This window comes from Schistocerca nitens, chromosome 4 (genome assembly GCF_023898315.1).
Source record: "Schistocerca nitens isolate TAMUIC-IGC-003100 chromosome 4, iqSchNite1.1, whole genome shotgun sequence".
NCBI lineage: Eukaryota > Metazoa > Arthropoda > Insecta > Orthoptera > Acrididae > Schistocerca > Schistocerca nitens.
The window spans coordinates 548,043,332-548,069,057 of record NC_064617.1 but is presented as its reverse complement, the minus strand read 5'-3'; the positions used below and the strand labels follow the sequence as shown (position 1 = coordinate 548,069,057).

The 25,726-nt window shown below is 36.5% G+C and overlaps 1 protein-coding gene across 4 annotated transcripts in view; it reads left to right on the top strand.

The window, feature by feature from the left end:
* The first annotated feature begins 12,932 nt into the window (after positions 1 to 12,932).
* LOC126253005 (copine-8-like) overlaps positions 12,933 to 25,726 on the top strand; it is a 263,721-nt gene continuing 250,927 nt past the window's right edge. For 3 of the 4 annotated variants that reach the window (XM_049954053.1, XM_049954054.1, XM_049954055.1), the window contains exon 1: positions 12,935 to 13,188. The gene's annotated coding sequence lies outside the window, so the exon portion shown is untranslated. Of the gene's footprint in view, positions 13,189 to 25,726 lie in introns of all 4 variants that reach the window. The other variant, XM_049954056.1, reaches the window with a different exon arrangement.

Here is a 25,726-nt window from a genome sequence, read left to right as displayed (position 1 = left end):
TGCTCTGCAAATCACACTTAAGTGCCTGGCAGAGGCTTCATCAAACCACTTTCATTATTCCAATCTCGAACAGCACGCGGAAAAAGCGAACACCTGTATCTTTCCGTGCGAGTTCCGATTTCTCTTATTTTATTATGATGATCGTTTCTCCCTATGTAGATCGGCGTCAACAAAATATTTTCGCATTTGGAGGAGAAAGTTGGTGATTGAAATTTCTTGAGAAGATTGCGCCGCAACGAAGAAGGCAATTGTTTTAATGATGCCCACTCCAAGTCCCGTTTAATGTCAGTGACACTCTCTCCACTATTTCTCGTTAATAAAAAACGTGATGCTCTTCTTTAAACTTTCTCGATGTATTCCATTAATCCTATCTGGTAAGGATGCCAGACTCGGCAGCAGTACCCCGAAAGAAGAAGGAGAAGCAGGCAATCTCTTTAGTTGATCTGTTATAGTTTCTAAGTGTTTTGCCTATAAAACGTAGTCTTTGGTTGGCTTCTCAGCAACATTTTCTATGTGTTCTTTCCAATTTAAGTTGTTCGTAATTTAATTTCTAGGTATTTAGCTCAAATTACATTATTTAGATTTGATTGATTTATTGTGTAACCGAGATTTTAAGTATTCCTTTTATAATTCATGTGGATGACCTCACACTTTTCATTATTTAGAATCAACTGTCAATTTTCGCACCATACTGAATTCTTTTCTAAATCGTTTTGCAATTTGTTTTGATTTTCTGATGACTTTACTAGACAATAAACGACAGAATCATCTGCAAACAACCTAAGACGGTTGCTCAGACTGTCTTCTAAATCGTTTATATAGATAAGGAACAGCCAAGGGTCTATAACACTACTGTTAGGCAACGCCAGATTACTTCTGCTTTATTCGATGACTTTCCGTCAGTTATTACGAACTGTCACCACTCTGACAGGAAATCACGAATCCAGTCTCATAACTGAGACGATATTTCATAAGCACCCTCGTATATATTCCCACCTCTCGCCATATAAGGGCATGTTCAAAATCACAACTCTAACAGAACTGCTATCGTCCAAGAACAGCACACGCCCCCACTTCTCACTGATCCACAGCCTATGTTCATAGCACCATAGCAAATAGCGCTGCTGATATGCAGGTGTCAACAGAACACAATGTACTTGTTACTCGGCAAAGAAACTGCCCCTATGCAGTCGCCATGCGACTTTGGAGCTTGACATTGCGTGCCTTGCAGGCCTGTTAAATGTGGTTGCAACTGAGCCCACAGTTTGACAGAGTCCCTTCTTGCCTGTTGCACAATGCAGCAGTCATTAGCTGCTGTTGTTTACTAACGTCGACCACCTCCTCTCCTTTGGATGGCACTGCCTTTGGCTCGGAATGCTCACCATGTACTTGAAAACGCTGTGACCATTACCACACACCTGGTCTGCACTCATCACGCTCTGTCCATATTCCAATGATTGTTCCCCATATGAAGACATCAAAATGTTGTCTCTGACCCATGTTGTAATGAAGCAGATCACCACAGTGTACCAAACTGCTCGCTGGTTGACACACACTGTCTTTTTCTGTTCCTTCAACTACCTTGTGTGGTCAGCACCAGTTGACACTATAGTCATACAACCTCATGCCTTGTGATGTCTAACTTTCTGTGGGTCACTGGGAGACCTCTGGCAACATCAATTTCCAATGAGTAGTAAATATATTAAGTTCCTTTTTCCAGCTCATCCTTAAGTTTTGCGGAGGAGTGTATAGTGAACATATAATCTAAACTGAAAATATTGTTGAGAACTTGATCACTGTTGACAGTTTTTAAGTTTCTGGAGATAATGTCATAAAATATTTTTAATTTTGTTAATACAGATTGTTACTGATCATTAATTTATCAGTTATTTTGAAAACCTCAGATCCATAATTCACAAAACTGTTTCATAAAAATTTTTCTTGTACCTTAACATAAAATAAGTGGACTTGTTAGAGATATATTTCATGCTCAAAATAAGTAAAATAAACCACTCATCTTAGTCTTTTGCCATAGTATTACAATCAACAGTCGTTGTTGTTAAATGGTTTAGTCAACTTGTTCAATGATTCCTGCTGCAAAAATGATTTTCTGGTTCTCTAAATTCATGTATGTGATTAAATGATTAGTCTTATTCTTCTTCATCCAATACTTCTATGAACATTGATTGTTGCTCTCATCTTTGTTAATACATATACATTAAATTCACAAAAGCTGCTACACATAATCGAGTCCAGCAACCAACTACCACATACTCGTACTACTCCTAAACAAAAACTGCATGTGTTCAGTACCCACAGATGACACAAGTCATCGAATAATAATATAAAATTATTTTCCAAAGTAAATTACATTTCTTCATATCTGTTACACTGTTATTGTCAGTGTTTATTATCAACATTGTTACTGCAATCAGATAATTTTAATAAAACTGACATCAAGTAAATTAGTTATCTTAATGGTTTGGGGAATATTAGTGCCAACATACTCCTGTGTGATTTGTAAGAAAATATGCTGAAAATCTTACTTTAAATGCAACATACTCATTGATTTTGATTAAAATTGTTAAATTAAATGAAAAAGTTGCAAATGGGAGCCTTTTATTAATCAAATGCCTAAGAGGAGCATTTCAAAAATAATGTAACAATTTATTCAAAACTTTGAGAGTAAATAACAGACTAATTCAAGCAAAATTTTAAAGCATTTAGTAGCTATACTCATGTAGTACTAACAAAAGTGACCTACTGGTGACAACATGCAATAAAAATCTGACTTGGTGATTTGTATTCTTCATTTAAGTGAGTGCCACAATGACCAGTTTCATTACAGGCTGTAATTCTAATTTTAATTTAGATATCATTTATTGTTTCTTTATGATAATGGTTCTTAGTAAAAAAAATACCTCTGCTAAGAGAAAAGGAGTGTCATTATCCCCACTGATTAGTCCAGAACGATAGAGTGAATACATTTTGAAAATTGAAAATTCAAGGAGACAGTAATAGTTTTAGATTAAATTCCATGTGTACATTGTACTCGAGAAATCCTGATATAATATAAAAAACATTTACACAATTTTAAACAGTCTATATCAGCTGTAAAATACAAATGAAACATTAGTATTATGTCTTGACCGAACTTCCCTACAGGGACGATGCTCCATTAGCGAAATGGTGAAAATTTAAAGCTTTAAACCGATTATAATCCAGAGGAGAAAACCTGAAAAATTTTTGATAGCGTTCTTTCTTGTGTTTGACGAATGTTAGGGACAACAAAGATTTTCTAATAGCATGTGAAAGACCACAAGTAATTACTTTCGAAAATAAACTGTTTCCTTAGACATGTAAGTCGTCTTTCAAATTAGGAACTCGATAATCACTGTCTCAGGGCAAACCAAGTGACTTTTATCCTTGAAATTTTTTCGAACATTGTCGCAGGAAAACAACGGTCTATTAATTTTATAATTTATTTACTAAACACAGTCATGGTCTCATTTAAGTCGTTAATTTTCATTTTCAGATGACCAGTTTCGATCTTCTAAGGAAATCATAGTCAGGTCTACATTCCTTTATGACAGCAGTAATCTTACTGCCATCAAGGAATACAGGTCTGTTGATGATCTCTTAAGGAGATCGAAACCAGTTATCTTAAAAATAAATATTAACAACTTAAATATGACTACAACTGCATTTACTAAATGAGTTATTTTGTTATAGAACTGGTTTTATCATAAAACAATTGGTAGACTGTTGACTCGAGAGGCTAAGATTTGGCACACACATTTTTCCAGCTGTACAAATACACTTTCCCTGTCTCATTTATTAGTTTCACATCATGACATTTATGAGACTATAGGATATAGACTCTTGCTCAGAGTGATTTTCATGTAAGAAGTGTGTACATAGAAATAAAAATATGCCATTTCATAATTTGAAGCTACAATAAAATTAGCAAACAAAATCATGAAATCTTAACAAATATTACATTTAAATTAATATTTATGAGTACAATATGTTGTCTATTTAAAGTAAAAATAGGGTATCAGACAAGAAGACAATTTATCGTTATTACTGATTTCATGTTTCTTAGAAAAGAAGTTGTTAGTATTTGGAATTCAAAACTTGAAAGCCATGAAGCAGGACCCACCAATTAAGGAAACGGTGTGAATGGATCTGTCATTTGCAGATAACTTTCAATTCTTACAGAAAATATGATATACTTATGCAAACAAATCTTTTACAAACAACAGCAAACAAATATTTTTTTTACTTAAGTTATGAAAAAATAAAAACTGGTGTCAAATAAAAAATATGATATTCAAAAACAGGGCACAAGTCTAAAATGTCTTAGACATCAATCGTGAAAACTGATAAGAAATATTGGCAACAGACGACAGAGTCAGTAGATGATAAGCTTAACTAACTACATTTATAATAAGGTATGTACTTATAGAGTCACAATACCTAGATGCTCAACTACAATGGTTAGAAAAGGATGCTTCTATACATATTAATGGCACCAAATGAATTAAAATCTGTATAGGTTGTGAACACTAGAAGGAAATGTCCAAACAAAACCAAAGGAGGCAAAAGATGGAAATAAACTAACAGCTACTGACAAAATTAATGACAACATACAGTACTAGGAACAGATCTATTCATTAAAAATTTCTCTATTTTTGTGAAAAATAAATCAATGGTATGATACCTCACAAAAATCAAATCAAAAGTTTTTGAAGAAAAACACAGACAGAAAATCTGATAAAATATCACTGTAACAGTAACTGAAAAAAATGATGCATGACAATTAAAAACGAATACAGAAGAACCAGATAAGAAAAAGCGAAAATCAACTTGGAATCTGACTGTCGCTGATTAATGTGGCCACTGCAGAATTCCTATATGTGTTATTACATATCCAGGAACACTAATTATACTAATAAATAAATGATCAACGAATAAACTATTATCAAAGCACTATCAGTAATGGTAGCTTATCTCAAGAAGGGCTGCATACTCTTCAGAGAGACATACAGAAAACATTAGTCATTATAGGAGGGCAGGCTGAAAAGCTCTCAGCCTCTCAGCGAAAACAGCAGTTTGTGCTTCCTTAGGAACTTTATTTTTCGATAGAATCTTCTCTAATATCAATACATGTCATCCAGCAGTATTTCAATGCCATTATCCTCCTAGTGTACTTTAGTGTACCTCCAGAAGTGCTGCAAAGTACCCATCTACAGTCCCAATGGCCTCTTGCTTGAATGAAAACCATTGGCCAACAAGGAATTTCTTCAGTCCTGGAAACAGATAAACCTCCAAGGGAGGCAAATCTGGGGAACAGGGTGGATGTTATTGTGCAAATCCCTCAATTTCTCCATTGCCAATACACTTTTATGGGCATTTGCATTGTACTGATGGGAGATGATTTCTATTCTTCTACAAGCCGAGCCTGTTTTCACAAATTCTTGCATCCAGTTCCATTAGAAGTTGATAGTAGTATTCTCCAGCTTTCGTTTTACCTTTTTCAAGGTAGTTAATCAACAAAATTCTTTTCGCATTTCAAAACATTGACGCCATGATCTTTCCCACCAAAGTTCTCATCGTTGCCTTCTTCAGAGCTTCTGTCCATTGCATACACTGCTGTTTGGATTCAGATAGATAATATTGAATCCTTGTTTCATGCACTGTCATGTTTCTACACAAATAGTCACTTCTGTTTTTCTTAAAACACACCAACCATTTTTCGGAAAGTCTCGTGCAAATGTGTTTGTAACCTGCAGGAGGCATATGTGACACCCATCTTGCGCAAAGTTGGTGCTTGGCACTTGATGAGCAACTCATGATACTTTAATTTTTGTAGGTACTTACCATTAGGGGAGTTATAAGCTCCCACACTCTAAAAGTTGTTAGGAATCAGAATGATTAGTACATGGTTCAGTTTCATTGGTAGAACTTGGTAAAATTTAACTGCAGTCACTCACTTAGAGCTGACTGATTCTACAACTGACAACATTCTGCACCTACATCTGAGAATAATAAACAATTAATTGAACATTAATCCTCACATGTGTTGACTTGCATTCTTTGAAATTGGCCCTAAATCATAATTTTTTAGAATTATTTGCAAGTGTTTTTGATGAACAATGTTTCCTGAAACAGAATGCGATGGTACATGTAAACCCCTTTTTACATAGTGGATCCATAAACATTAAATAGTTGTCTTTGCATCTTGTTCAAATGCTGGGATAATATCGCTTAAGTTAATAAACATTATATTATTTTTAAACCACCAGGTAGGAACAGAAGCAATACAAAGTTTCCTCTGACACGTCTATTAATAATGCACTAAATCAAAATAGGTTGTAATTACAGTATATCATTATCAGATTTAAAGTATATCAAATAGCGTTAAATGCATTTCATCCATCTACTTGATCAGTTAAAAGTTCCATAAATGGCATTAATGATAGGCATTATGATGTAGTACATTCATTTATACAAAAGCTCATAATTTATTAGGTATATGAAACTGTGAGTTAGTCTTGGATGTGTGCTACAATGATCGAATGGTTAAGGCTACCAATAGTAAAAAGCACAAATATAGAGTCAAGTTCCAATCTGGCACAAACTTTCATTGCTTGTGACATAATTATTACATTGCAGATTCAGAATTTCTGACTCGTTTTCACTGACATGATATTATGTCATTTCATCTGTATCGATTTTATCATCATTGGTCCATTCATTTAAATTCAGTGAATGTGTAGCTCAAGAGGAAGCAATTGCTCAGTAACTCATCTTACACATTTTTCTTGGGAGGATAATTATCCTTTTTGTCGTCTTGCTTTTAAAAGTTGCATTGTTTCATAGAACTAAAGTAAATATGAAAAATAAATCTTGAACCTTGATCTGTTTTTAGTATGAACGTAGTTTTGAAGATACATCAATTACATATGTGCCAATAACACTTAAAATAAAGGCATAAATAGCAGGTTTCCAAGGCTTGATATTCTTTAGAGAGGCAGGTCTTCAAGTGTTAATGGGGTTGAGCTACTTGATACCTTCTTCCTATGTAATGGCCTAATTGAAATAAAGATTTAATGGCAAAAACGTTTTGAGGAATCACTCGGGCACCTGCAATAGACACGTAAATCTAAAGGCTTGTTTTATGTTTGTTTTGATATATATTTCCTTAAATGACAACAATATAAGGGAAAATATCCATCATTTTTACGGATATATAATGTTTTCAGATTCAAACTTATCAAAAATTTAATATTTTCAGTAGTTTCTGATAATAACTCATGTTTTCTGCAGTCCTGTAGCCTATTGTGCTTCGTATCTTATTGACAGACTTATTCTAAGTAGATGTTAGTTGCATGTATATAGTGAGTTACTGAAGAGTTACTTCAAGTTAATATGTAAGAGACAGCAGAGGACTTGGAAGAGCAGCTGAATGGAATGAATAATGGCTTGAAAAGAAGTTATAACGTGAACATTGAAAGAAGACATTTATTTAATAAGCAAAATAATTTATATTGGCCAAAGCAGAGAAGATATGAAATTCGAGGTAATAACAGCAAGAAAATTGTTCCTGAAAAAGAGAAATTTGTTACCACTTAACATAACTTTGTCAGACAGTCTTATCTGAAGGTATCTTTCTGAATGTAGCCTTGTATGAAAGTGGAAAGTAGGTGATAAATCAAGCAGAAGCTGTGTGATTAGAAGCTTTCAGATGGTGTCCTAGAGAAGAAGTTAGAAATTTATATGAGTAGATTGACTACCTAATGAAGAGGTACTAAATCGAACTGGAAAGAAAAGAAATTTATGCCACAAAATGACTAATCAAAGGGATCAGTTAATAGTACACCCAAAGGAATCAACAAATCAGCTGTTTGGTAACAGAGGGCAGTGTGAGGTAAAATACCATAGAGGAGACCAAGATTCGAATATTTTAAGTAGGTTCCAGTAGATATAGACGCAGTAGTTGTACAGAAATGGAGAAGCTAGAACAGGATAGATGAGTATTGAGAACTGCGTCAAACCTGTTTTCAGACTCGTGATATTTAGCAATCAATATATAATTCCTGAACATATTGTTAGTGAATGCACACTCGACAGCAAAAAAAGTGGTTCACCCTTGAGTTCCAGTGTGTAGGCCACACCTGGCTGTATGCAATCAACATACCATATTTCTGTTGCAGGTCCTGTAAACCCTGTGCTATACAGTCATTTGACTATATGCAATGGGTACCACAATAGACTATTAACTACTAGAGAACGCTACTCTTTATGGCAATCAGTCCACATATAAACCAATACCATCATACAACAAATATTAGAAGACATATTATTAGAGTTGAGACAGTTCTTAATGCTTGTAAATTAAACTTCATTACAATAAGTGACACTTAGAAGTTTTATCACATCCATTAAATGTTATGACGAGTTATTGTTCATGATCCAAATTTGAACCCACTGTCAATCAGATGAAGCTTGCGTGTCTGATCGAGACTCAGCTAGGCACAAATAGACATAAAATGTCGAAGTGTTCACCTGTAACAGTTTACAGGGCTGTATGTCCCAACATTGAAATAAATGAAGATATGTTTATCACTGCACCTGGAAGCCAATAAAGCTTATATTGCCCCTGAGAAGTAACCACAAAACATATGTAATCAAGTGCAAAGCACAAATGTGAAATGCCATGAAGTAAAGTTGTGGTGATGGATGGGAGGAGAACCCAGTACCCAAATGAATTGTTAACTAAGTACAATCAGATATTAAATGTGCTCACCAATAGTGTGATACTGGAAACTGAAACGACAGTACAAACAATTTTTCTGCCAGAGGTTTGAACCAAGCACCTTCTGCTATTGTCGTATACCTATGAATAGACATGAAACATGCACAGGTTCGGTTAGAGGCAATGCAATGAATAGTTCTGTGCTGCCTGAAACTCCAACCTCGCACATATCATCGTTGCTAAAGTCACAAAAAAAGAGATCAACTATCAAATTCTCTTTCACTAGTAGTTAGGATCATGCTGTTTGTAAAGACTTGGAGGAGTTTGGAATCGTGTGAAAACAACGAAATGATGTGACAATATCATCTCAAATACAGAGATAAATTGGAATTGAAGCACGAATCCCAGTCCAGTGCCAATATTTTCAAAATCTCAAGGTCTCTTTAAATAAGAAATGAAAGTTATGTGACCATACGTGATGACTGGTTCATTTACTAAAATAACATTACTGGTTTAAGGAAACTTACTACAGACAGAGTTTCTGCAAGCAGCGACTTCCGTCTCTGACAGCCAAAACTAATCCACCTTTGTCCCAGTCGTTAGCGATTGGACATCTTTAATGTTGATTTGGAAGCATGGCACAGTGCTCCATTCCTTATTTGGCGTTACTGGAGGTGAAGAGGGTACATTAGAGGCTGTTAAAAAGTGGTACTCCCATCGGGAATCGAACCCATACCGTAGCCATTACAAGCTAGCATCAGTCCAACCAAGCACCGAATTTTTACATGTGTTAGCATAATGTTTTTGTCATAATGGGGTATGCAGCATGTGGTACGAGAGGTGTTGACTTCCACTCGAGCTGTTGTGGTGTAGTAGCCAACGTCATGCAGTGTGAACACAAAGCCATGATACCAAACCCATCCTTCGCCTTTCTTTTTTTTTCAACCATGTTTCGTATGTTTTATAGGAGCATCGGTCTGACAGAGGGTCAGAGACAGTTCATCCATTTTATATCTAGCCAGTAATAGAAATTCTTGTGGAAACGTGTTTGTGAACGTTCGAAAATGGTTCAAATAGCTCTGAGCACTATGGGACTTAACATCTGAGGTCATCAGTCCCCTAGAACTTTGAACTACTTAAACCTAACTAACCTAAGGACATCATACACATCCATGCCCAAGACAGGATTCGAACCTGCGACTGTAGCGGTCGCGCGGTTCCAGACTGAAGGGCCTAGAACCACTCGTCCACAGCGGCCGGCTGTGAAAGTTCTCCTGGGTATACGCTGTGGTAAGTTCAATTTCAAAGCCCTAAGCTAGCGGGCTCTTAGTACAGACTGGCGTCCAAGCATTGGGCATAAATCCTATGATCTCCAATCGACTTTTCTGCACTCGAATTAGCAAGTATAGCATTATGTAATGTTGGATATGATATAATACCATGTTTCAGCGTCCTATGTGGCCATTTTGTATGGTATGTTGTTATTAGCTGGCAGAGCAACATCCTTTAATTGGTATACTGTTTCGATTTTCTTCAAGAACTTGAAAGACCTTTACCAGAGATACCCTACTTTCGCTGTTGGTACAAGGGTTTTCAATCTGGACGAAACCAATACCTCAACTGTACCATATAGGCTTCAAAAGGTAGTGGCACAAAAGGGAAGTAAACAGATTTCTAAAGCTACTAGCGGAGAATGTGGTGTCTTAGTTGCCACCTGTTGCATAACCAGTGCAGGTGGTACTTTCCTGCCCCCAGCAATGATATTTCATAGAGTACATTTTAAACAACATATGATAAGTAATGCACCAACAGGCACCCTGGGTTTAGCAACAAAGACTGGCTGGATGAATAGCGAATTTTTTGTCGATGTCATGAAACATTTCATCCACAAATCCAGAAGTAGCAAAGACAATCTTGCATTTCTAATTTTAGACAATCATGAAAGCCATCTGTCAATTGACGTAACAGATGTAGCAAAAGCCAATGGGGTGGTTATGCTAACTATACCCCCACATACCTCAAACAAACTGCAGCCTCTAGATGTAGGAGTGTTCTCTTCATTCAAGGGAACTTATTACTCAGCATTAGATTCAAAACTCCTACACAGGAAAGGCACTCCTCTCACTATTTATGATGTAGCTGCATGTGTCAAAATTGCTCATGACAGATCAATGACACCCACTAACATATGTTCGGCTTTTAAGAAATGTGGAATATTTCCATTTGATGAAGACATCTTCACTGACGAAGACTTTATGGTCAGCGAAGTAACAGACAGGGTCGTGGAGGTAAACAGAACAATTTCAGATGTTAATTCTCTCCATCATATCAAGGATGCACAATCTGCAGGACAAGCCTCAGTCGATGTCAGCCTGTCAGAAGATTTGCAGCAAGCAGGACCATCTGCAGTGTTTAACACCCAAACAGCTTTTCCTAATGGAGTTTCTCCTGAAATAATTCTAGGGTATCCAAAAGTAGAGAACAGAAAGAAGAACAATAAACGTAAGAGAGGACGAAGTTTAATTGCAACTGATACATTGGAGAAAGATTTGTTGCAAACCACAAAACATCCCAATAAAAAAGGTCAACCAGAAGCTTTATGAGCAGGAATTAGATGACTACATTAGTGAGGCGCATTATGAAGAGAGCGATGCCAACATGGATGTATCTGGTGATTCTCAGTACAACTTTGAAGACTTGGACAAATTACCAGAAACAGATGATTTCTTTCTGACCGAATTTGAACTGAAAAACAAAACACCGGTTTTCTATATGGGGAAGATTTTGAAACTGAAGGATGACACAGGAGACTATCAGGTATCATTTTTGAGAAAAAGTGAAAAAATGGGAGGGAAGTTTTATTTTCCTCAGGTAAGGAATGAAGCATTTGTTCCAGCTAGCAACATACTTTACGTGTTCCCACGACCTGATTCTGATGGTGTGACAAAGAGACAAAAATCATATTTCAAATTTGGAATCAGCTTTGAGTCCATTGATGTTCGGTAATTCCAAAATAAGTTACATGATTGTGTGCCTACAAATTTAATTATATGATTCACACGTGGAATATATGTAAACATTATGTTTAAAGTACATTTACACTTACTTTGTACGCTAAATATGTTCTTTCAAGGAACCTGTTTAAAGTGTGCCCCACATGTGGGGATCTACCAAATTTTCTTCAAAGGCATGCAGCTAAAAACAATTAATGACAATGCAATCGTATAAAGCCGTTTGATACTTGAATGATTAAACTGGAACATCTGTAAATCACATTTCTGTAATAAAATTATTGGATGAGTAACAGAGAAATAGTTTTTATGGTTCAATGTGCCCCACTCTCCCCTACGTTTGGCTTGAACTATCTGTCGATGTTTTGGAGGATTTCATTAGCTGTCTTTTCGAACTGAGGAGTGTACAATTTTTTATTAAAATACTTGTATCACCTGCAAAAAGAACACACTTTACATTTTCTGACGTCAGAAGATGTAAAGTGTGTTCTGTTTGCAGGTTGAACAATTCATTCTCTTCCACATAACAACAACTACGTATATATTCTGAAATATAAAATTTTAGGATGTCTTACAAGCAACATTAACACTCTAATACAATATGCCGAATATAAATTCATTTCGCTGTATTGCACTTAAATTAAATGTAGGCTTTTGACGTTTTCCACATCCAAGAGACTAAATTCATACAATGTAAATTGTCAAAGGGTGAGTAATTCTTATCAGTGGTTAGAATGTTAGATCATGGAGATAGGATAAATGTTGGGGGATCGATAAGTGTTTTCTGTGGATCGACCAGAGTACATTATTGTACTCGCTTTTCAACAACGCTGTTCATCGAAGTGAATAACTTCCTAATTAGATATAGATGGCTCAAAATAAATGAATAAAATAGGCACAGTCGTACTAAAAGATGGCGCAAATGTGACAGGAGAGTACGCAAATGAAACTATAGCGACCAATGATTCATGTAACGTTAGTTATAAGAACGGTAACGATTAATACATTTAATTTTACAATTAATAAGACTTCTTGTAGTTCTTACAAAAACACGTGATCGGAGGAGCTTGTATTTACATGAGAAGCTAAGAATTGCACTTTAATCTGTGCGTATTGTGCGCTTATGTATTGTTGCCTGGTCCTGCCATATGTTGGTTCTGTCGCTCAAACATTTATGTTAATGATCGCAGTGCACTTGTGTCACGGGAAGGTCTATGGAACGAGTATTGTACATGCATAGGATAAACACGCAAGAACTTGTTGCTTGGGTATTGGCTACACTGAAGTGGGCGTGTGCGACAAGTTCTGAGAACATGTGTTTTGATTCATCAGGAAGAAGCGTAGGGCAATATTGCCACGGAGTGTTGACATTTGTGTTGTGTGTGCGTATTGTGTTTTACACCAATCTTGCCAAAGGTATGTGCGACAAAGCCTTCTGTGATGCGAGAGTGATTATTAACTCGCTCTGTTCTTTGCTAAGAACTTACGCAGATTGACATTCAGAACGAAACCGCGAAACTTGAACGTAATTGTTAAGTACGTTCCGCGCAGGCTTATCAGATATTTTTTTATTGCTTCGGTAAATCTAGAGAAATCGTTCTCCTGTATCCATTTACTGTGCTCCATTATTTGTGAAGTAAATTTTAAGAATCTCCCCTTACAATTTTTATCGTGCTCCAGATATATATGCATTTGTGATAGTTGGGAATAAAAATGTCAAACGTGTGTCACGTTTCTCAGGAACAGTATTTGCTCAGTAAACACTCTTTATTTAAATGATGTTCCAAAATTATGCTTTTTGTCTCAAAGAATTTCAGCTTTTCGTTTTCGATCCCGAAAATAAACTTAAAAAAAATATTTAGCTCTCTTTCTATTGCAATAACCGTTTCATTGTAAGTTTACAGCAATGTAATGCAATTGTTACAGTTACAATTTTCACTCAGAATAATTAATCTGCAGAGTGCTGCGAGAAATTGGCTAGCATTTATGTTACAAAATGAGTCTGCGGTGTTGGTTAACGAACAATGCACCCTGCTTGTGTGCAATTTTTATACCCAAATATTAATTAGTGATTAATTTCTGACACCAACAGAAAACTATAAAACATGAGACAAATCAGCTACAGCAGATAAAATTGTGTGAGAAACTTAGACAACACTTATTACTCTTTTTTCAATAAGAGGTTCAGTGTCTTTCTATGTTGATGTGAAATTACTACTACTTGGTTGTTAGAAAATAATTTTATGTTTCTCTTTGATTATGTTAGATTACTTTTTCAAACTGATAGCATTCTTATTCATAACGTAGTTTTCAAATAAATTATTGTTATGAGTTATTTCACTCTTATTTAACTGAAAACTAACACTTGAAAGACATAAATAAGGTTCACTACATCTAGAATATGCTCATCAATTTGAATTAGCCACACATGATAATTTGTCTTATATAAGACAGTATATACTGATAAAGTTGGTTTTCTAAATAATTTCAAGTTTTTGGTTCATATCGACATCTATACTGTGCAAACCACTGTGAGGTGCTTGGCAGATGAGACATCCCACTGTGCCAGTTAGAGTGACACATCGATTAAAAACTATTTTCCTTGTATACATCTATTTGTAATAGTTCTGAAACAAGAGTAGTTTTAATAAATATTAACCTATGCATTTGTTGCTGATTATAGCTCAGAGATGCATGGTATGCCACTCTCAATTCTTTTCAGCAGGGATTTTACTTGTTTTGCTTCCCAGAATATGATTTAAAAAAGTAATAAATAAAAAGTGTTCCACAAAGATTATGTGATAATAAAGTGAGTGCTTCATACATACAGATTGTTTTTAAATAAAAGTGAAACCCACTCGGTTTGTGAGTTGTTCAGTAGCTACAATCTGTTTGAACTGTGCCCCTATCTCAGATGTTAAGTCCCATAGTGCTTAGAGCCATTTGAACTGTGCCCTTGAGGTACAAATGAAATTAGCGGTATTGTGTTTTGACGTCAATATCTTAGACGAAAGCACATATTTTTTTGTAGTGGGACTAAGTTACTGTTTTTGTTTTGTTTTACGTATTACCGTAAATTCTGGCCAAAAGTTTGTACAATTGACACGTTCCATATCCTGTGATAGTGTCACAACATGGATCACCGGAACAAGAGATAAATAAATAAGTGTAGTAAATTCTGTTCCCTAGAGGAAAAGCCAAGACGGAAACTGTGTGTAAAGTTGTACAAGAAAGCTACAGAAACAAAGAGTCAATAGAGAGACACAGTAAGGAAGATGAGATCAAATATCAGCATTAGAATAACGGAGAGGAGTAGCCACCAAAAATCTTAAATGCTGGTGTTATTCAAAATTAGTAGTGAGGCAGGTAGCATTAGTTCAAGAGCAATCTTCAGAAATACAATAATGTAATGGAGTTACAGAAGTATAATGTAACAGGAAATAAAGGGTGTCAAGAAGGAAGGAGCCTTTTATTAAACTGCATGTAATGACTCACAAAGTACCTTCCATCATACGACCCTTACTTCTTCTTTCATATATTAATGATCTTTTAATATATCATATAGAGAAGTTCTTTTTTTTTCTCATGATAGAGACATTGCAGTAAATAGCAAATCAAATGCAATTTTTAAGAAAGAGCTGTTAATAAATGGTGTGTAGCCTATTGACTGTCATTAAACATTGGAAAAAAGACTCACTTTATGTAGTTTAGAACCTGCAAAAGGTTTCCACACAGTAGATGTGTAATATATGAAGGCTTGCAGATAGAAGAGATTGAAAATGTTAAATTATTGGAATTAGAATGTGAAATGTTTACCAAAATGAATTATCGAGTGCTGTTGAAAACTTAAAGGAAATACTGGATGCCAGTCAAACAATAATCCAATGATCATCATTGGTATTCTGTATAGACACGACCTCATAAACGATTCATGTGTAAATAAAGAAATCATGAAATCCACCAAACAGTTCGAGAACATATGCAAAATGTATGAAAACACTCAATTTCTACCTATTAACTACCTACAGAGATACAGTTTTACAAGACATTGTTTGCACTTAAACAGAAAGGGAAAGAGACTTCTCAGCTCTAAAATTATGTAGACATTGATGGCAACAGTAGAACCAAGATTAACATTCCAGCCACAAATAATAGTACAACAACCACCAATTACCACAGTGAAACCATCAAAAACCACAGCAACAAAAAAAACAACTATCAATATCACAAACAAAACCACCGTCATCAGCTGATACAGCACAGCCCTCACCAGCAGCAGAAAAACCAGCATCGTCTGAAGCAAGACAATCCTCATCAGTTGTGGTAGGAACTGCAGATGCAGCTTCATCATATTAATCACCAACAGAACCACCATCATCAGAGACAACAATAGAACCACTATCACAAGTGGTGGCAGCATCAACATTGCCAGAATCAGGGCTATCATCATCACATGAAGAAGCAACAACAGAAGAACCAACAAAATCAACAGAAGAAGAATCAATAGGTGCCACTTGTAACAAGAGAAAAACTTCACCACCATGCCATCTTAAGGATTTTTTAGTAGAAACTGGGAGGAAAAAGCATTAAGATAAGTAGGCCCTAATTACAAAAAGTTGTGTCTGACCAGTTTAGAGCAGTTAATTTTGATGACATCACATCTAGAATAGCAAATAATAATCTTGTTGTGCATTTGAATATTGGAGGTTTATCAAATAATCTGGTCAGTAAGCTTCATGACTTAGAAATATTTCTAAACAGAACAAAATGGTCTGTAAAGGTTATTTGCTTAAGTGAACATTGGCTTAGAGACGAAAATATAAATTTATTGAACAAACTTACAGATTATGAAGTAGCAGCTAGTTTCTGTAGAGACAATTGGTATGGTTCATGTATTCTGGTTCATTCATCAGTAAAATACCAAATTAAGCAAAATTTCAATATTTTAAATGAAGAATCCATATTTGAGAGTTGCTGCATAGAACTTAAGGACTATAACATGCTGATATTCAGCATATATTGTACCCCTGGTTACTCAATCTCGTGCACTTTTCTGGTCAAACTTGAAAATTTACTCCACCCACTCAAAACTGAAAAGTTATGTAAAAAATTGTTGTTTGTACTGATTTTAGTACAGATGTGAGAAAAAATGACAAATTTGCCCTTAAGATGAAGGAGCTGATGTCCACACATGGTTTTATTCTAAATTTTGTAGAAATGACAAGAATAACTGCTTCGTCGGCATCCTGATAACATTGCTAGTAACTTAAACTACAGAGTAACAGAAAAATGTATAGTAAGCTTAGGGATCTCAGACCACAGTGCTCTATTAGTGTCATTACCTTGTGTTAGCCCAAAGCACACAAATAAGAAAATCAGAAATTTTAGACAAGAAAATATAGAAATGTTTGTCTATAAAATCAGCCTCACCTCATTACCATTTATTGCTAAGTCCTTAGTAAACATTTCTGGAGCTCTTCTTGATGGTGTTCAATGAATGTTTTCCTTTTGTAACTACAAAAACTGACACACCTAAGAAGGATTCGTGGATAACGAGGGGTATTTGGATTTCAAGCATGAGGAAAACAGAACTTCACATGGAGGCGAAAGTCAATAGAGACCCTGAATTCTTAAATTATGTTAAGGCAATATAAGAAAGTCTTTGATAAAGTTGTCAGACAATCCAAAAAATTGGCAAACAATAATTACATTTCAAAAGCTAAAAATAAGTGTAAAGCAATATGGACTATTGTAAAGAATGAAATAGGTATCGAAAGAAAGCAGACAATGGAAACTTGAACTGGTGGTTGAAGGTGAGACTGTTTGGGACACTACACAAATCTGTGAAGCATTTTACATCCACTTCATAAATTCATGTAAAACTGATGATGTACTTTCACTGCCAAATGTGTACACTGTTTCCAGTTTATGTAACCCCACTAAATTTTAATTCACCCATATATCCTATTCTGAAGTAGCTGATATCATAAAGTCCTTGAAGAATTTAAATTCTGTAGGCTGGGATAAAATTCCTACAAAAATAATAAAGGCAGTCACCCACAGTATTGCACATCCTCTGTCCCTTATAATGAATAAATCATTCGAGGGAGGATGTTTTCCTGATAGACGGAAGTATGCTGAAATACGACCCATTTACAAAAAAAGGCAGACACGATGAAGTGAGTAATTATCAACTTGTCTCATTGTTATCAATATTTTCCAAAATATTTGAAAGAGCTGCATGTAACCAGATAGTTAACTATAGTAATCTGCATAATATTATCCAGAACAGTGAGCATGGTTTCCAAAGAGGACACTGCACTGTGCAAGCCATTAATGAACTTATTACAAAAATTATTACTAGTCTGGATAAAAATATGAATGTATCGGGCATATTTTATGAGCTAAGTAAAGCCTTTGACACAGTAGATCACAAACTACTACTTCACAGGCTACAAGCATATGGTTCTAGTGAAAATTCACTGAGACGGATATCATTTTACCTATTAAACAGGAAACAAAGAACAGTAATAGAAGAAACTGGTAAGAGATTCTTCTCAAGTTGGAAAAAGATAGAACAAGGTGTGCCACAAGGATCTATCCTTGGGCCAATATTGTTCTTGTATTATATAAATGACTTGCTGACTAACATAAATTCAGACACTATTCTCTATTCGGATTTCTCTACAGCAATAGTCTGTTACAAGAAAAGTGAAAATTTAGTTAATCATCTTCAGCAGTCTTTGGCTGTAATTGAAGCCTGGGTGAGAAATAATGATCTGAAATTAAATCTAACAAAGACTCAAATCATTCACTTTACCACGAAACAAGCTGTACAGGATATACTAGAAATACCATATGAGGACAATCACCTTGCCATCACAAACTGTACCAAATTTCTAGGTGTAATGCTGAACAAGAATTTGTCATGGACAGACCACGTAGATGCCATGTGTCACCGTCTAAATAGTCTAATATTTGCAATGAATGTTATAAGCAGTATAATAGAAACACGAGTCAAAAATGTTGTATATCGTGCATATTTTGTATCTGTGATTAGATATGGTATGATTTTTTTGAGGATCAGAAAAAACAAACTTACAGAGAGTCTTTAATCTACAGAAAAAAACCATTAGAGACATGGCAGGTGCAGAAAAGACAGTTGTGCAGACCTCTGTTCAAGGCCCTTGATCTTATGGCTGTTCCTGGCCTCTATATCTATGAGACAATTAAGTTTATAATAGAGGAAAATATTCCATGTGGGGAAAATATATATAAAAACAAAGATGCTGTAACTTACCAAATGAGAAAGTGTTGGTATGTTGATAGACACAACAAAAAACACACACACAAATTTCAAGCTTTCACAACCCAAGGTTGCTTCATCAGGAAAGAGGGAAGGAGAGGGAAAGACGAAAGGATGTGGGTTTTAAGGGAGAGGGTAAGGAGTCATTCCAGTCCCGGGAGCGGAAAGACTTACCTTATGGGGAAAAAAGGACAGGTATACACTCGTGAGCGTGCGCGCGCACGCACACACGCACGCACGCACACACACATATCCATCCGCATATATACAGACACAGGCAGACGTATGTAAATTACATTAGCGAGTAAATATTATTGCAGTGCAGAAGAATTTATGACTGACTGTGGTGGTGGTGGTCTTCAGTCCTGAGACTGGTTTGATGCAGCTCTCCATGCTACTCTATCCTGTGCAAGCTCCTTCATCTCCCAGTACCTACTGCAACCTACATCCTTCTGAATCTGCTTATTGTATTCATCTCTTGGTCTCCCTCTACAATTCTTACCCTCCACACTGCCCTCCAATGCTAAATTTGTGATCCCTTGATGCCTCAGGACATGTCCTACCAACCTATCCCTTCTTCTAGTCAAGTTGTGCCACAAACTTCTCTTCTCCCCAATCCTATTCAATACCTCCTCATTAGTTACGTGTTCTACCCACCTAATCTTCAACATTCTTCTGTAGCACCACATTTCGAAAGCTTCTATTCTCTTCTTGTCTAAACTATTTATTGTCCATTTTTCACTTCCATACATGGCTACACTCCATACAAATACTTTCAGAAACGACTTCCTGACACTTAAATCTATACTCGATGTTAACAAATTTCTCTTCTTCAGAAACGATTTCCTTGCCATTGGCAGTCTACATTTTATATCCTCTCTACTTCGACCATCATCAGTTATTTTGCTCCCCAAATAGCAAAACTCCTTTACTACTTTAAGTGTCTCATTTCCTAATCTAATTCCCTCAGCATCACCCAACTTAATTCGACTACATTCCATTATCCTTGCTTTGCATTTGTTGATGTTCATCTTATATCCTCCTTTCAAGACACTGTCCATTCCGTTCAACTGCTCTTCCAAGTCCTTTGCGGTATCTCTGACAGAATTACAATGTCATCGGCGAACCTCATAGTTAACATCGGGGAGAGGCTACAACCCTGTCTCACTCCCTTCCCAACCACTGCTTCCCTTTCATGCCCCTCGACTCTTCTAACTGCCATCTGGTTTCTGTACAAATTGTAAATAGCCTTTCGCTCCCTGTATTTCACCCATGCCACCTGTAGAATTTGAAAGAGAGTATTCCAGTCAACGTTGTCAAAAGCTTTCTCTAAGTCTACAAATGCTAGAAACGTAGGTTTGCCTTTCCTTAATCTTTCTTGCAAGATAAGTCGTAGGGTCAGTATTGCCTCACGTGTTCCAACATTTCTACAGAATCCAGACTGATCTTCCCCGAGGTTAGCTTCTACCAGTTTTTCCATTCGTCTGTAAATAATTCGCGTTAATATTTTGCAGCTGTGACTTATTAAACTGATAGTTCAGTAATTTTCACATCTGTCAACACCTGCTTTCTTTGGGATTGGAATTATTATATTCTTCTTGAAGTCTGAGGGTATTTCGCCTGTCTCGTACATCTTGCTCACCAGATGGTAGAATTTTGTCAGGACTGGCTCTCCCAAGGCCGCCAGTAGTTCTAATGGAATGTTGTCTACTCCCGGGGCCTTGTTTCGACTCAAGACTTTCAGTGCTCTGTCAAACTCGTCACGCAGTATCGTATCTCCCATTTCATCTTCATCTACATCCCCTTCCTTTTCCATAATATTGTCCTCAAGTATATCGCCCTTGTATAGACCCTCTATATACTCCTTCCACCTTTCTGCTTTCCCCTCTTTGCTTAGAACTGGGTTTCCATCTGAGCTCTTGATATTCATACAAGTGGCTCTCTTTTCTCCAAAGGTGTCTTTAATTTTCCTGTAGGCAGTATGTATCTTACCCCTAGTGAGATAAGCCTCTACATCCTTACATTTGTCCTCTAGCCATGCCTGCTTAGCCATTTTGCACTTCCTGGCGATCTCATTTTTGAGACGTTTGTATTCCTTTTGGCCTGCTTCATTTACTGCATTTTTATATTTCCTCCTTTCATCAATTAAATTCAATATTTCTTCTGTTACCCAAGGGTTTCTACTAGCCCTTGTCTTTTTACCTACTTGATCCTCTGCTGCCTTCACTACTTCATCCCTCAGAGCTACCCATTCTTCTTCTACTGTATTTCTTTCCCCCATTCCTGTCAATTGCTCCCTTATGCTCTCCCTGAAACTCTGTACAACCTCTAGTTTAGTCAGTTTATCCAGGTCCCATCTCCTTAAATTCCCACCTTTTTGCAGTTTCTTCATTTTTAATCTACAGTTCATAACCAATAGATTGTGGTCAGAGTCCACATCTGCCCCTGGAAATGTCGTACAATTTAAAACCTGGTTCCCAAAATGTCTGTCGTACCATTATATAATCTATCTGATACCTTTCAGTATCTCCAGGATTCTTCCATGTATACAACCTTCTTTTATGATTCTTGAACCAAGTGTTAGCTACGATTAAGTTATGCTCTGTGCAAAATTCTACCAGACAGCTTCCTCTTTCATTTCTTACCCCCAATCCATATTCACCTACTATGTTTCCATCTCTCCCTTTTCCTACTCTCGAATTCCAGTCACCCATGACTATTAAATTTTTGTCTCCCTTCACTACCTGAATAATTTCTTTTATCTCATCATACATTTCTTCAATTTCTTCATCATCTGCAGACCTAGTTGGCATATAAACTTGTACTACTGTAGTAGGCGTGGGCTTCATGTCTATCTTGGCCACTATAATACGTTCACTATGCTGTTTGTAGTAGCTTACCCGCACTCCTATTTTTTTATTCATTATTAAAACTACTCCTGCATTACCTCTATTTGATTTTGTATTTATAACCCTGTATTCACCTGACCAGAAGTCTTTTTCCTCCTGCCACCGAACTTCACTAATTCCCACTATATCTAACTTTAACCTATCCATTTCACTTTTTAAATTTTCTAATCTACCTGCCCGATTAAGGAATCTGACATTCCAAGCTCCGATCCGTAGAACGCCAGTTTTCTTTCTCCTGATAACGACGTCCTCCTGAGTAGTCCCCGCCCGGAGATCCGAATGGGGGACTATTTTACCTCCGGAATATTTTACCCAAGAGGACGCCATCATCATTTAACCATACAGTAAAGCTGCATACCCTCGGGAAAAATTACGGCTGTAGTTTCCCCTTGCTTTCAGCCGTTCACAGCAAGGCCGTTTTGGTTAGTGTTACAAGGCCAGATCAGTCAATCACCCAGACTGTTGCCCCTGCAACTACTGAAAAGGCTGCTGCCCCTCTTCAGGAACCACACGTTTGTCTGGCCTCTCAACAGATACCCCTCCGTTGTGGTTGCACCTACGGTACGGCTATCTGTATCGTTGAGGCACGCAAGCCTCCCCACCAACTGCAAGGTCCATGGTTCAGGGGGGGGGGGGTACTTGTTCTTAATTTTACTTTATTTACAATATGATTATTTTTAAGTCTTTTGTGGTATTTAAAATTACAAAATACCTGTAATTATTCTGTATACTTACAATTAAAAAGTAGCTTTAAACTGACAAGTCACCTATGTCCCAATCACCTGATTGTATATGACATGTTATGTGACAATAAAGATTCTATTCGGTAGTCAATTCACATGGCAGGAGCATACAACAGAACTGCTGGAACCCCTTTTTGTAATGCAAATGCTGTCAATCATAGATGACGCAGACAGAGAAAAAGAAACTGGTGTATTTTTGCTTACTTTTATTCTATATCTTGGGATAACTCATCAAGCCAAGTCAGTCGCCCAGGTCGTCAAATGTGTAATACACATTGTATGTTGTGTAAATTCAAGAACATATTACAGAAGCTTGTTCAAAGAACTGGGTATACCAACAGCTTCTTCTCAGTATATTTATTCCTTAATTAAATTTGCCACGAACTCGGTACACAGAAGCACTGCAAAGATTAAGAACAGTCATAGTAAATGACATTGTCATTTTGACCCAGATAGACATTCTCCATTCAGGAACGTGCATTTTCTGTAGTCTGCAAGCAGTCTTAAATTTTTGAGCTCCTGCTAATAAAGAGCCTAAATGATTTAATAGTGGATGGCTTCTTCAACTCTGTTGATCAATTTCTTACCAAATCCAGTTCATATGCTTATGATTAACTACACTACCTAACATGAATTGTGTGCAAGACTTGATTGTATCATGCATTCAGTGCAGTAATGAAGTATTTGTATCCAAGTCTTGCTGACTGTTTTTGCTTTTGACTGTGCTTGTCTACAGTAGCCGTGTATTTAAAGTGTGCGCTGTAGTATGTATACGCTTGTTTACATTTTTAAATATACTTTTCCACATCCTTGAATAGTGTATCACTTAGTATTCACAGAAAGACATTTGCATATCAGTTCCCTTGGAAATATACATTATGTATTTTTGTTTTTCTCGTGCATTTCACTTGCTTGAGCGTCTGCTTACTATGGGTCTATGAAACAAACTGCATATTTAATATAGTATGACAACCAAAGGAAATATGTTTAGCAGAAATTAAACTTGTGTCCTTGGCAACTGATTCTACATAATAAAAGACTTTTTGCATAGTAGAAAATAGTCAAATATTGTCTGTAAATGTCTTATATGAAGCCAGTTATAAATTGTGATGTAGTGTGTGTCACTGTAGTACATAAGACTCCATTCACATCACAATGCTTATCTGAACTAACACAGGTAATAGATATCAGCCAGTTAAGGATACACAACAGGAGACAACAGTTAATTGATCAGGTATCATTAGAAGCTAAATATTGTTTTTAACCGAAAGCAAAACAGTTAACTGAAGATGTGACTAAATATGCCACACTCATAGAGTAATAATGATTTCCAGTGCTTTCCTGGATATTTTTATCAGTAAATATTTATAGATACAGATATACATTGTATATGTAGTTACAGTGAGTGAAGTGCAGTTTGCAATACTGGCTGTAAGTATTAACTACTAACATAATGATGAGAGTGGCACATATTTGGAATGAAGGTTGTGATGACATACTTACTCATAGTAATCTAGGATGAGATGTGTGTTAGGTGGTGAGGTGATACTTTGGTTGTGAGTTGACAAAGCAAGTGCTAATTTGATTATGTGTTGACGAAGTAACTTATACTTTGGTTGAGAGTAGGCAAGGCCAGCAAATAGATGTCAGAAGCAGCTTGGCTACAGTTAATGAGCAATTCAAGTAGTGATTCAGGAGAGCTTGTTCTGAGGTTATGCACACATTATAGATGGCTGCTATGAAATCTCAGTTCAAAACAGATAGATTGCATTGGTATTCCTTCTTCACTCAAGAGTATCTCTATGAAAGCAAAACTCAGCAACTTCAACAAAAATATGAAGGAATAGCCATTTAGCAAGTTCTGTGAAGACATTGTAAGGTTAAAGAAAAGATGAACTTCTAAAATCAGTACTAAAATATTGGAGCAGATGAGACCTGGTCACATAAAACTACCAGCAGACATTGAGTATATATAAACAAGGGTGGCACAACTTGTAACACATTTGTTTGACTCATGGAAATCTCACAGAAATGTTGAGAAACTTGAAAGTAAGTAGAAGAAGCTTGAAGGTAGATGCCCATTATCCTGGAAAATCATACTTACAAAGTTTCATGAACAAGTATTTTGAAGAATCTAGAGATAGTCTTCATCTGCCTACGTATCACCATTGTAGGACCCTGAAAAAGATTAGTCAGCTATAGTGCACATAAAGGTATTTAAGAAATCATTTTCCTGCACACTGTATATGACTGGAGCAAGAAGAAATCTGTGTGGTACCACGCTAAGTACTCGCTGCCATGCAGTTCACAGTAGTTTGCAGAGTGCATTTATAGATGTAGCTATGCAGGTGTGTTGTTCTTTTCTTAACATTACTTGGAAAACACAGAAATTTAACAGATAATGCAGATGTTGATACAAGCAAATATCATATTCCAGTATCACTATGCTCCCCACCCCCCTGTCACCCCATAAGGCACTCACTGTTATTTTTTGCATATGCAGTAGGCAAATGTGAAGCCCCACATAAGCTTTGCAGTGTGGTATTCTTAATTTTCTGTATCACAGATCTAATCTCCGATTATGTTTTTATACTTCCTGTTGTGGCATTAGTAGCTAGAATAGCTCCCCAGTAACTCCTGCGTGTCCTAAGGGATGACCTGTCGCTAGGAGAGCAGTCTCATTGACAGCTCGGCTATTATCCAGACAACCCTTTCTCCACCCCATCCTCATCATTCCAGGCTTACGTAAGAGACCCTCTTAGAATTTGGTCTCCCCTTTGCTTGCTGTTCAGGAAAGGATGCCCTTACATGTTGCATAATCAATCCACCTTGTGCAAATATATAGGGGATGATCAATAAGTTTCCATTTGAGGGTGTTGCTGCAGCGTATATGCATCTCAGAACCACTCCGATGCAGGTACATAGCCACAAATGCAGAAATGTGAGCTATGGTGATGCTATTAGCAAATGTGTCCAAACAGTTGCGACTGCTGTTA